Source organism: Silene latifolia, chromosome Y (genome assembly GCF_048544455.1).
Source record: "Silene latifolia isolate original U9 population chromosome Y, ASM4854445v1, whole genome shotgun sequence".
Lineage (NCBI taxonomy): Eukaryota > Viridiplantae > Streptophyta > Magnoliopsida > Caryophyllales > Caryophyllaceae > Silene > Silene latifolia.
The window spans coordinates 216,626,977-216,638,152 of record NC_133538.1 but is presented as its reverse complement, the minus strand read 5'-3'; the positions used below and the strand labels follow the sequence as shown (position 1 = coordinate 216,638,152).

Here is an 11,176-nt window from a genome sequence, read left to right as displayed (position 1 = left end):
GATGAGGATGCCGTCATGGCATTAACATGATGCTTTGGTGATTTTGAGACTTCTTCAAGTCTAGCCATAGCTTTTTCAAACTTCAAATTGATTGTGTCAATGTGGGCACTAAGTTGAGCACCTAATTGAGTAACGGAGTCCACTTCATGCCTTCCTCCTCTAGTAGCCTTGCGAGGTCTACTATATTGTGAGTTATGGACTGCCATTTCCTCAATGTTGTTCCATGTTTGATTGTCATCAACTTCGGTGAACATTCCATTTGATCCCATGTTGAGAATGTTCCTTGAATCTTCATATAAACCGTTCCAAAATTGTTGTACCAAGAACCATTCGCTAAGTCCATGGTGAGGACATGAGCGACAAATTCCCTTAAACCGCTCCCAAGCTTCATATAAAGATTCTTCATCCCTTTGCTTAAAACCCGTAATTTGAGCTCTTAGCATGTTAGTCTTTTCCGGTGGGTAGAACTTTTTGTAGAAAGCTAGAGCCAACTTCTTCCAAGAATCTATTCCGAGAGTGGCCTTATCAAGGCCCTTCAACCATTGTTTCGCGGTGCCAATTAGAGAAAAAGGAAATAAGACCCATCGAATTTGGTCTCGAGTCACACCGGTTTGAGAAATCGCATCACAATAGTCACAAAAGGTTTCCATATGAGAATGAGGGTCTTCACTAGGCATCCCCCCAAATTGGCTCCTTTCGACTAATTGGATAAAGACGGATTTAGCAATAAAATTTCCGGTTAGATGTTGTGGTGTGGGAGTACCATTGGGTAGGTTCTCCTCGGTGGGTACGGAATGTGAGGAAAACTTAGGCATTGTAGGTTGATTTTGTGGGGTATTTTGTAATGGGTTCTCCTCACCTTCTCTTGCAAAAGGGTTGATGAACTCAATAGTTGGTTGAACAACCTCACTAATACCTCTCAAATTCCTCCTAGCAAATCTCCTATTGTTTGTCAAGGTTCTTTCAATTTCACGGTCAAAAGGTAACAAATCACCTTGTGACCTTATAGACATGCAAAATATCAAACAACTCGAAAACAATTAGAACAAACCTTGAGGAGTTTTACTTCCCCATGGCAAAGAAAGACACAACTAATAACAATAAAAGAAAATCTAAATCAAGTAAACACCGTCCCCGGCAACGGCGACATTTTTGATCGGTCCGTTTCGTGTTCACAATTAAATAGATGTGGTCGTTGGGTCACGTCCGAATCAAAACACAATTTATAGCTTCACAAACAACTCTACAATTAGTAAAGAGGCAAGTAAAGGTCGGATCCCAAGGGACGGGAATTGAGATGAGATTTCTATTGAAACTAGTGGTGTCTTAGGGGTGTCACAATTTGGGTTGATGTAGAAGGTCACTAAACTAAATAGCAAAGAAAGTAAATAAGTAAGATGAATTAAAAGGGTTGTAAACAATTGATAAAAAGCACTAGGGTGTCATGGGGTCATAGGGGATTCATGGGAATTGATCATACAAACATGTTCTCAAATTATAAGCAAGCAATTATTGTTGTGATGGATTGAGTTGGGTTATATCTTATAATCCTAGGAAAGTTTGGGTCCCGGAGCCGAATCGATTAGATTGTACAACACCTACAAGTCGACTTAGTCTTCCATACTCAACAACATGCATGGTCTAATGAGACTCGAGTTGGTTTATGTCTTACAAGTCTCATTGAAAAGATAGGTGATGGGTAAAAAATGCAAGGATTTATAGGCTCACATTTCATCAAACATAACATGTGCATGAGTTGAGATCAAAACAAGCAAGCAAATAAACCATGAAAGCATATTAATTTAAGCACGAATCATTCCCCATGTTGGTTTCCCCTAATTACCCATTAACCCTAGCTAAGAGACTACTCACTCATTATCATGTTGATCATGCTAGCAAGGTTGTCAATCATACCAACAAAAGGAAACATGATGAATAAATGAAAGTAATTAACAATAATTAAAGAGGGATTAAGAGAATTATACCTACTAATGATTCCAATAATAAAGCAAAGAATAAAAGAAGTACTTGATGCTTGATTGAGAGGTTGTCAATCTCCCAATAATAACCCAAATAATCTTCAATTACCCAAAATAAAGGATGAACAAAAGAGAGATTAAGGAAATAAAACTTGTATTAGAACTTGATTAATTGTTGATTACTATACTAAAGAGAGATTTGATTGATACTAACTACTCTAATTATTGATAAGAAGAACATGCTCTTCTAATTAGACTAATGGGGTATTTATAGTGGAAATTAGGTGGATGCATTAGGGTTAACTAAAGGCTAAACTAGTAATTACACTTTTTAGATTGAGCAGGGAGGAGCCAGTATTTTTCAAAGGAAGGGCTTCTTTCTTTGTAGCTTGGAGAAGACGAAATTGTGCTGTACAGGAATCCGTGCGTTTTGGAGTCGGGACGGGCGGATTCAGGCGGGGGAAAACGGGCGTCTTCAGGTGAATCCGGGCGGATTGTGGTGGCTGCTAACCCGGGCGTCTTAAGGAGAAAACGCACGGATTGTGCTGTGGAGGAAGGGCGGATTGTGGAGAAACCGCACGGATTGTACCTCAGCAACATTTCTTCTTCTTTTCTTCCCTTTTCTTCACAAAATCCTTGGGGATTTCCTCGGGGATGCAAGGATCCTTTCTCAACATTGCTCATCTACTATAATATGTACAAAGGCCTTCTAATCTTGTCTCTCCTTGATGCTTGGTCATTGAATTCAATCAATTTAGTCTCGTTTTGCCATGAAAATACAAGATTTGCACTCCTTTCCTACCAAGTGATCAAAATCTCAAAGAATATGCAAAACAAATAACTAAAGACAATAAATGACCCAAATATGCACTAAAAAGCATGGGAACAAGGCTAATTCGGGGGCTAAATATGCGCTAATTATGGTCACATCAGTGTACATTAAGAAATTTGGGTATATCGCTCAACGGAGATGAGCGGCGATTAGGTGGGAACGGCTGCGGTCCCCCACTGGCAGCGTGGAGTGACCTGTTGCGATGGGCACTCTGGCAGGGCTACACACTTTAGTGTGTAGTCAGTATTGTGGAGTTGGGAATGAAGTTTGGAGTATATCTGTGACGATTGAGCTGTGTTGTTTGTTGTATTGTTGGATTATATAAATTGTGTGAGTAGTACTGACCCCGTTTATTGTTTTAAAAACTGTGGTGATCCATTTGGGGATGGTGAGCAGTTGTTGAGCAGATATAAGTCGAGTTACATGGGATAGCTGGGATGTGCCACTTTCAGATGATAGAGTCTTCCGCTGTAGCCTGAGTAGTTGTTAAACATTTCATTAGTTGAGTAGACAGTTGGTTTTGAGAACATGTAACCGTATTTTGGTATTTGGTTTTGGATTGTAACCTTTCACTTAACTTTTTACTATTTAAATGTTGTTTCGTTATTGTCTTATGATTATCATTGCCTCGGGCAACCGAGATGGTAGCATCTTCATACCTGAGTGGTCCTGGTAAGGCACTTGGAGTATGGGGGTGTTACAAGATATGCTCTTGTTTGGCAGGCCGACGAACCACTGCAGGGCTGCTCCTGACAAGGTAGATCCGAATCCTTTGCTCATGTAAGCTTCCTTCAGAGATCCAGTTGCAGTTATCACCATCATTTTTTGTTTGTAGTGGTTGATATGGTCAAGTGGATCCGTGGTTCCATCATAAATCGTCATGGCTGGAGGCACACATCCTTTAGGAACACCAATTAGGGCTATGTCATCCACGAATGGGGAGTCTGCGTAGCTGTCTCTGGCTGCTTTCTCCAATGGACGGGCTATGCCTGGTATCCTATACATCACCAGCAAATTACCTGCTCCTACAAGAGGGTTAGAAACAGGCAGAAAAGAACCAGCCGGTGTACCTCCTAGCCAAGGTGTTCCAGAAAATTGGCTCCGGTCTTTGGATGACCGGTTTCTGTGTTTGACTGATTATGGATCCAGGTGCGCCATCCCGGTGTCTCGTAATCCTCGATCCAGGCTCCACTGGTGTACCGGTTGCGGATGGAATTGCTTTGTATTGATGACAGTCCGGTTGCCATCCCGATGTCCGGTGTGCGGGGTACCTGAAAAGGGTGGAAGGTCAGATCCTGAAGGGGTGCTAAACAAAGCGTTACCTGTTGTCTGCTGCAGACTGGGTGGATTATCAAATGATAGGCATCCCAATCCTCTAGGCTCAATTGGTTCGCTGGGTGCTACTCTTGTAAGATCCAGTCTGGTGACTAGTTCTGATGGAATTGATCGGCCTGATCCTCCACCGCTGGTTCTGGTCGGAGCCTCTGGTGCTAATGCTGGTTTGGGCTGGACTGCTATCACGATCTGAGCAATCAGGTTCTGGTTGTCCTTTCATAGATCCTCAACGACCCGACGTAGAGTGTCCATCCCCTTAATCATCACCTGCATCGGATCAAGCGCTGGAGATCCTCTGCTTCGGAGAACTTCTGCACCTGATCCCTCCTGGGTCGGGGCTCTGGATGCAGCTTCACCTCTCGCTTTGGGGTCGTTTTTTCCGGATCCGGATCGACCGGGTGCGCCCGTTTGCTTTGGGTATCTGCGGTCGCTTCAGAAACAGAGGCATGGTTCTGGGCGACATGCTGACGGGGGTCATCTGACTGGATACTGGAGATGCACTGACTGGTCCTGCAGATGCAGGAATAGGTCCTGCTCCAGAAGACAGGGATGACATGCTCGTCTTTGGAAGGATTCGGCCGGTTCCGCACATTGTGACTACTGTTCGATTTTGCGAGATTTGGCTATAGAAAATGATCACTATGCCCCACGGTGGGCGCCAAACTGTTTTGGTAAAAATTTACCGAGTTATTAATTTAATTATGTGAGTGATAGTGATTATTCTTAATGCCAATTGTGGTTCAAATGCAACGACAAAAACAAGGAAATAAAGACGAACGAAAAGAATGGCACGGAGGATTTTTGGTGACGCGGAAAACCCGGTGTGGGAACAACCGCGGGGGGAGTCGGAATCCCGCCAATATTGCACTATAATCGAAGTTGAATACGCAAGTAAGGAAATACAATGATTATTTTGCTAAGGAATTGTTGGCGAGTGTAGACAGGAATTTTGAGAAGTATTGTGCTGATCTTGCTGAAGTTCGAATGCCTTGAATGTTCTCCTTTCCTCGCTTTATATAGTTTTCAGAAGTAGATTTAGGGTTACTGAACTTCTTCCTGCTTCTGCTCCTGGAATCTTGAGTTGTTACCATGAAAATAGGTAACAGTTGCTGAAGAGGTCAAAGCCCAATCTTTCCTTCCTTTTGCACGTGAGTTTTATCTTTGGCCCATTTGTGTTTGTTGGCTTTTTTGATCCCACGGTCCACACCTTGCCACTTCATCAATTCCCTCTTTCTTTCATCCTCCAACCATCGTGTGTCACGTCGCCAAGTCTCTCGCCACTTTTCTTACCAATAATGGGATGCCACGTCGCAGGTGATAAATGATATTTTTATCCATAACAAATACGAACTTCCTTTTCTTATGAGCTATGGAGTATGGAGTATGGGGCTACGGAGTACCTTTCAAAGCTATTATATTTTTGATTAGGATCATGTTTTTTGCTTTTTCATATTCAAGTTTCTCCTTCTATTCTATTGTGCAGTCATCTTGATGAGTACATGGTTTCTATTGTGTATTCGGGTAATTATTGTGTGAGACGATGTTTCACTATGAGACAATATTATATAAGAAGAAAACTTATTCATTACGAGTATGCAGTAGCACTAAATGAATAACGGTTTAGAATTTGTGTTTGTATAATTTGATTCTACATTAAAAGCATTTATCGATGACATGAATACCCATTGGGATGCACTATGATTATCTACCATCAATAGATTAAACTTTTAAATTTATAATGGAGTATATATTATATGTTGTTATACAATAATGGATTCTCAAATAAAAAAAATTGAGGAATACCCTGAATTTGTCATAATACCCGAAGTCAAATTGACATAATACGAAATTTTATCAAGAGTAAACAAAAAGAATGCATGCTTGTGATTAAATCATATTGCAAAGATTAGAAAAGATGAAAACATGTTTAACTAAATTTATAATTACAATGTTCAAGCATTATTTCTAAAAAAAAAAAGATATACTGTATTTAAGATTCAAACGAAAATTTAAATCCTTCTCTATTTTATGTTTTTAGCTATGTGAATGATGATTTACATACAAATATATTATTACTTTGTATGATGCTTCGTTCACAAAATTTAAAATAACTAGATTTTGTGCCCGTGCGTTGCACGGGTTTCAAATTTGATTCTCCTTTAATTGTTGTGGAACTTTTTTACCATTTTAAGCGGTGTTCACAATTCTAAATATTAATTAACATCCATATAATATTTTACCGATAGTAGCCCAAGATAGCTGATTGTCTTGTTGGTTAATATTAATGATTTTACCCTCTAGATTTTAAGAAAAAAAAAAAGCAAATACTTCGTATGAGTTTTAGTAGGTAAAAAACTCAAAATAAATATAAATAATGTATAATATACACCTTATATATATATATATATAGGCTCCATCTACTATATATATAACAGAGCAAGTTATTTTGTTGTTAATTGTGACAAATCACTCTAAGGGTAACCAATATATCATGGAAATATCATATATAGCTTATAAAAACACACTTCAATCTTACACAAATTTACATCTAAAAATTAACATGCAACACAGTACTCCTTATATAATTAGGGCTTTCATATTTACTTCATTGAATTAAAGTTTTAGTAACTCTAGTAGTCAAGTGTATGCTCAGTTAGTCAGTTGTGGTGGTGAATCCTCTAGTTATTTTAAAAAACTTGACTTCTTAAATAACTACGACATAATATCTTTGACTCTCTTTGATGGGATGAGTCTGAGATATAATGGTATTATATTGTCTTCTACTCAAAATATGCCGAAGGTTTGATTCGTTGATAGCACAAGCATGTAGCTGTGGCCGTTTCATCTAGGAGCTTCTGAGAGGGTAGCGAATATGAACTTTTTAGATAAATATTGCGAGTAGTCTCAAGTATGCCATATATTATTATGCCTTCGACCAATTACATTGTTCGACTGAGATATAATCGTTGAAGTCAGTGGTAAGCACCAGGCACATATTCATATGAAGCATTGGACTGAGTGCAATGGAAAAAGAGATCAGCATACTCTTTGTGGTGTCATGGATACAAGTGAGTTGTCATTGAAAGAAAGGGGAGAAGAAAAAAGAATACAGAGTTTGCTGATCTTTTACATCAAATCACTGTACAATTATTCTCCACATATGCTTGTATTGAATAGACCACTGTTACATTCGAGACTTCTATCGTTTAGCTCCCGTGGCTCACTTTCACTCTCCTATGTTATGAATTTCCTGGTGTGGTGGTATTCTGACCCTTTTTTTTCACTTTAGATACCCCTATTAATGTCCTGAAGCATTGTGTTTCCACTCTCCAGCCTTTGAGGCGGGGCATTATCTTCCTCTAATTGTGGCTGTTTGGTCCTAGTTACATTTAGCAGGATAGATCCTGGAGGCAAACTTGTCATCGGCTATCGGAAGGCATCAAATGCTCTTGAAATCCAGGTTTCGTTCATAATCTTGTTACATCTGAACCACCTTGCTGCAAATACGCTGTTAACTGATATTGCTTTTTAAAAAAACAGGAGACACAAACATCATTGGTGAACCCTAATGGTGTGCCGTCTGGAGAGAGCTTGTGCCATGATGTGACTGATGGCTTGGCTACTGATAATGGTCCTTCTGGTCTACACTTGACAAGAGGCCTAGAAAATCATCTCACTTTTCTTCCTGAGCAGTTGGAAACTTTGAATGGGGATACTATTTTAAATAAGTATGAGAAGTTAAGCATGGCGAGTAAAGATGCCTCGCAGCAGGGTCTTCTGAGATTGATGATGCCTATGTTACCAAAACCGTAAAGGAAACTGCCCAGTTTGCTAAAACCTTGAAGGAGTTTATCCTGGTGTCACAATAGCTGAGGATGTTCAGTTGGATAACGTCCTAAAGGAGTGTAACGAAGAAAAGGAAGGAAAAGTCGAGGATGTTCAGTTGGGTAAAACTACAGAGGACTGTAACAAAGAAGTCGGTGAAAAGGTTGAGGATGTTCAGCTTCACTAATGTCCAGGGTCATCTGATGATGAGGATGAGCGTCCGAGAAATTTTGGTTATTGTTATGGTGGGTGTTCACACAATGAAAAGGATTCCAAGTTTGGTGGGACTGTTGGCTCTGTAAGATTGCAGTTCCCTAAGCGTTGTGATTCCATAGGACGTTATCTTGCATAACCAATGATGGGTTTATATAATAGGGACGACTCTTTAGTCTTATGCATATAGCCAATTTATGTTAATGTAGAATTCTATCTCACTAAAATATGATATCTTATCAAATTCTCTATCTTTTAAGATTTATTTTAACTTTTAAAATAATTTTAAGATTTAGTTTTAATATATTAATATATTAATTTAATTTAAAATTATTTAGGTGTTTTAGAATAGTTGGAAACTCTAGAATTGCCTGAAAAAAGCCTCTTTTATATATATATACTAGATTTAATGCCCGGGCGATGCCCGGGCTTGTTGTCTGGGGCTGGTTTACCAATGAAAAGGACGTGAACTAAGCACACTCTCAAGGAGGTTTGCCTTAAAAGGGCATTTTACTTAGTCCTGGCATGTGCGACTTTAGGCTGACTGGCTGAGAGAAGAGAAGCTGAACTGACGGAAAGGAGCCGAGTTGAGCTAAACAAAATTTAATAAAGTTAAGCTGAACATAAAGGAGTTAAAGTAATGGTTAATTTGAGAAGAGTTATTGAGTTGAGTTGAACTGAATTGAATTAAAGTGAGTTAAATCCGAATCGAATGTAGTTGATCCGATGTAAATGGAGTTGAAGTAAGAATTAACTTGAGAAGATTTGAGCTGAATAAAGTTGAGCTGGACTAAATTGAATGTAGCTGAGTTAAAAATGAATGAAGCTAAAGTAAGAGTTAATTTGAGAAGAGTTCAGATGAACTGAACGGAATGAAACTGAGTTAAGCCGAATTGAATTGAAAGTAGCTCAGAATGGAATTGAGCTGAACTAAATGGAGCTAAAATGAGAGTAATATGAGAAGTATTGAGCTAAACTGAACCATATGGAGCTGAACTGAACTGAATGAAACTTAGTTGAATGGAGTTGAGCTAAAGTTAGAGCTAATTTGAGAAGTGTTCATCTGAACTGAACTGAATGAAACTGGGCTGAGCTGGACTGAGTTGAACTGAAGTGAGCTGAATGGAATTGAGCTGACTTGAAGGAAGCTTAAATGAGTGTTAATATGATAAGTGTTGAGCTGAAGTAAACTAAATTAATGGAATTGAGCTAACCAGAATGTAGTTGAAGTAAGAGTTAATATGAGAAGTGTTGAACTGAACTGAACTGAATGAAACTTAGTTGAGTTGAGCTAAGCTAAAGTAAGAGTTAATTTGAAAAGTGTTGAGTTGAACTAAACTGAATTGAGCTTAAATAAACTCAATTGAACTTGAGCCCCAGAAAGAGCATGGCCTTAGCTTGTTGAATTCCTTCATTTGAGCCTTCTCCTTTTACCATTTCTGAACTAATTAAACTAATATATATTGTGTTGAATTGGAAATCAAGTAAATGAAATAAAATACTCCCTCCTAATTACTAATTTGTTCCCTCTATCCTTATCCAAGCAAGGCAGATTTTCTTCTCTCTTTCATTTTAAGGAATGTCTTACGTTGTCCAAATTTAATTACATGTGGGTCTAAATATTTTGCGTGGTCTAAAATAGAAGGGAAACAAAATAAAAAAAATCCCACCTACTCAAACACTATATTAGCAATAAATATAGACCTTACGGTAGAAATTGGGTATGAGTATGCTGTTTTCTTTTCTTATTGTTAATTACTAAATTTATATTTAGGTAGTTTTAAAAGATAAAAAAGTCTTTAATATTGCTTAAAAGTTAAAACGTATAATAATTTAAAATTCCTGTCAGAAATATTTTTTTTTTAAAACTTTTTCATACAAATATTATGCACCACTAATAGTCTAAAATTATGTGATACCAAAACTATATTATATAAGAACTTGTGAAACTGCACATGTGTTATTATTATATCCGTCTTAAACTGAAAATAGGTCAATTAAGTATGGTAAATGAGATAAAAAATAGGGTGAAAAAAAGATTTGCCCCACCCATTTTTTTATTTTGTTTCCCTTCTATTTTCTGTCAAAAAAAAAAAAAAGTAAGTCGTTCACAAATCACGACTAAGAAAGAGTAAAGAGATAAAAGATTGTAGCGTGCCCTTTCACCAGTAGATCGAAACACATCGAGAATCATCTATTTTAAACACTGTGAATTACATGGTCTCTCATGATCATAATACAAAATTCAAAAATACTCAAAAATTGCCTACATGTGTAATGTGTTGTATCTTTGAGGTTCTAACACATAGAGAAACAATAAATAAAAAAAGAACAGAATGAGGGGTGATAAGGCTAAGAGAGATTATCAATCCGTCTTGCTTCAGACGGTTTAAAATAAAAAGCCAATATATTCGTTGTTTAAACCTACTACTGGAGTAGACACTAAGACATAGTAGATCTTATAAAGCAAAAACGTTTTAGATTGTATTACTACATTGTAAATCGGTCTCATATATTCTTATTATTACTCCGTATCACACAATTAATAATACAATTTACAAATAAGTACACTCTTATTGTATCAAAGCAAAAGTGTAATAGGACCTCTGGTACGATAAGGAGTAAAGAACCGAGTAAACTCTTAATTGTGGTAGACGTATATGAATTTTATGTTTGTCCTTTCTTTGCTAGATGTGTGTTACATGATGGACATGAGGATAAAGTTAAGAGTTTGCAATAAATAGATAAAGTAATTGAAATACATCGTACATATGTTGAGACTCCATCGAGTATGTTTATGGTTTCCCTTAAAAATAAATATACAAATAACAATAAAATCTGCAGCAAAATACATACCAAGACTAACAAACTATATTTAATTTGTAAACTAATATAATATTATGTGGCATAATATTGATACAAAAATTACGAATAAAACTACCATGAACATGTATGTCAATTGTTTTAGTCATATACTCCTAGTTACTTTCGT

At 37.6% G+C, this 11,176-nt stretch overlaps 1 non-coding gene across 1 annotated transcript; it reads left to right on the top strand.

The window, feature by feature from the left end:
• The first annotated feature begins 336 nt into the window (after positions 1-336).
• On the top strand, positions 337-443 carry LOC141636152 (small nucleolar RNA R71). Its single transcript, XR_012540784.1, has one exon. It is a non-coding gene; the product is annotated as a small nucleolar RNA R71 (small nucleolar RNA).
• Positions 444-11,176: the final 10,733 nt, after the last annotated feature.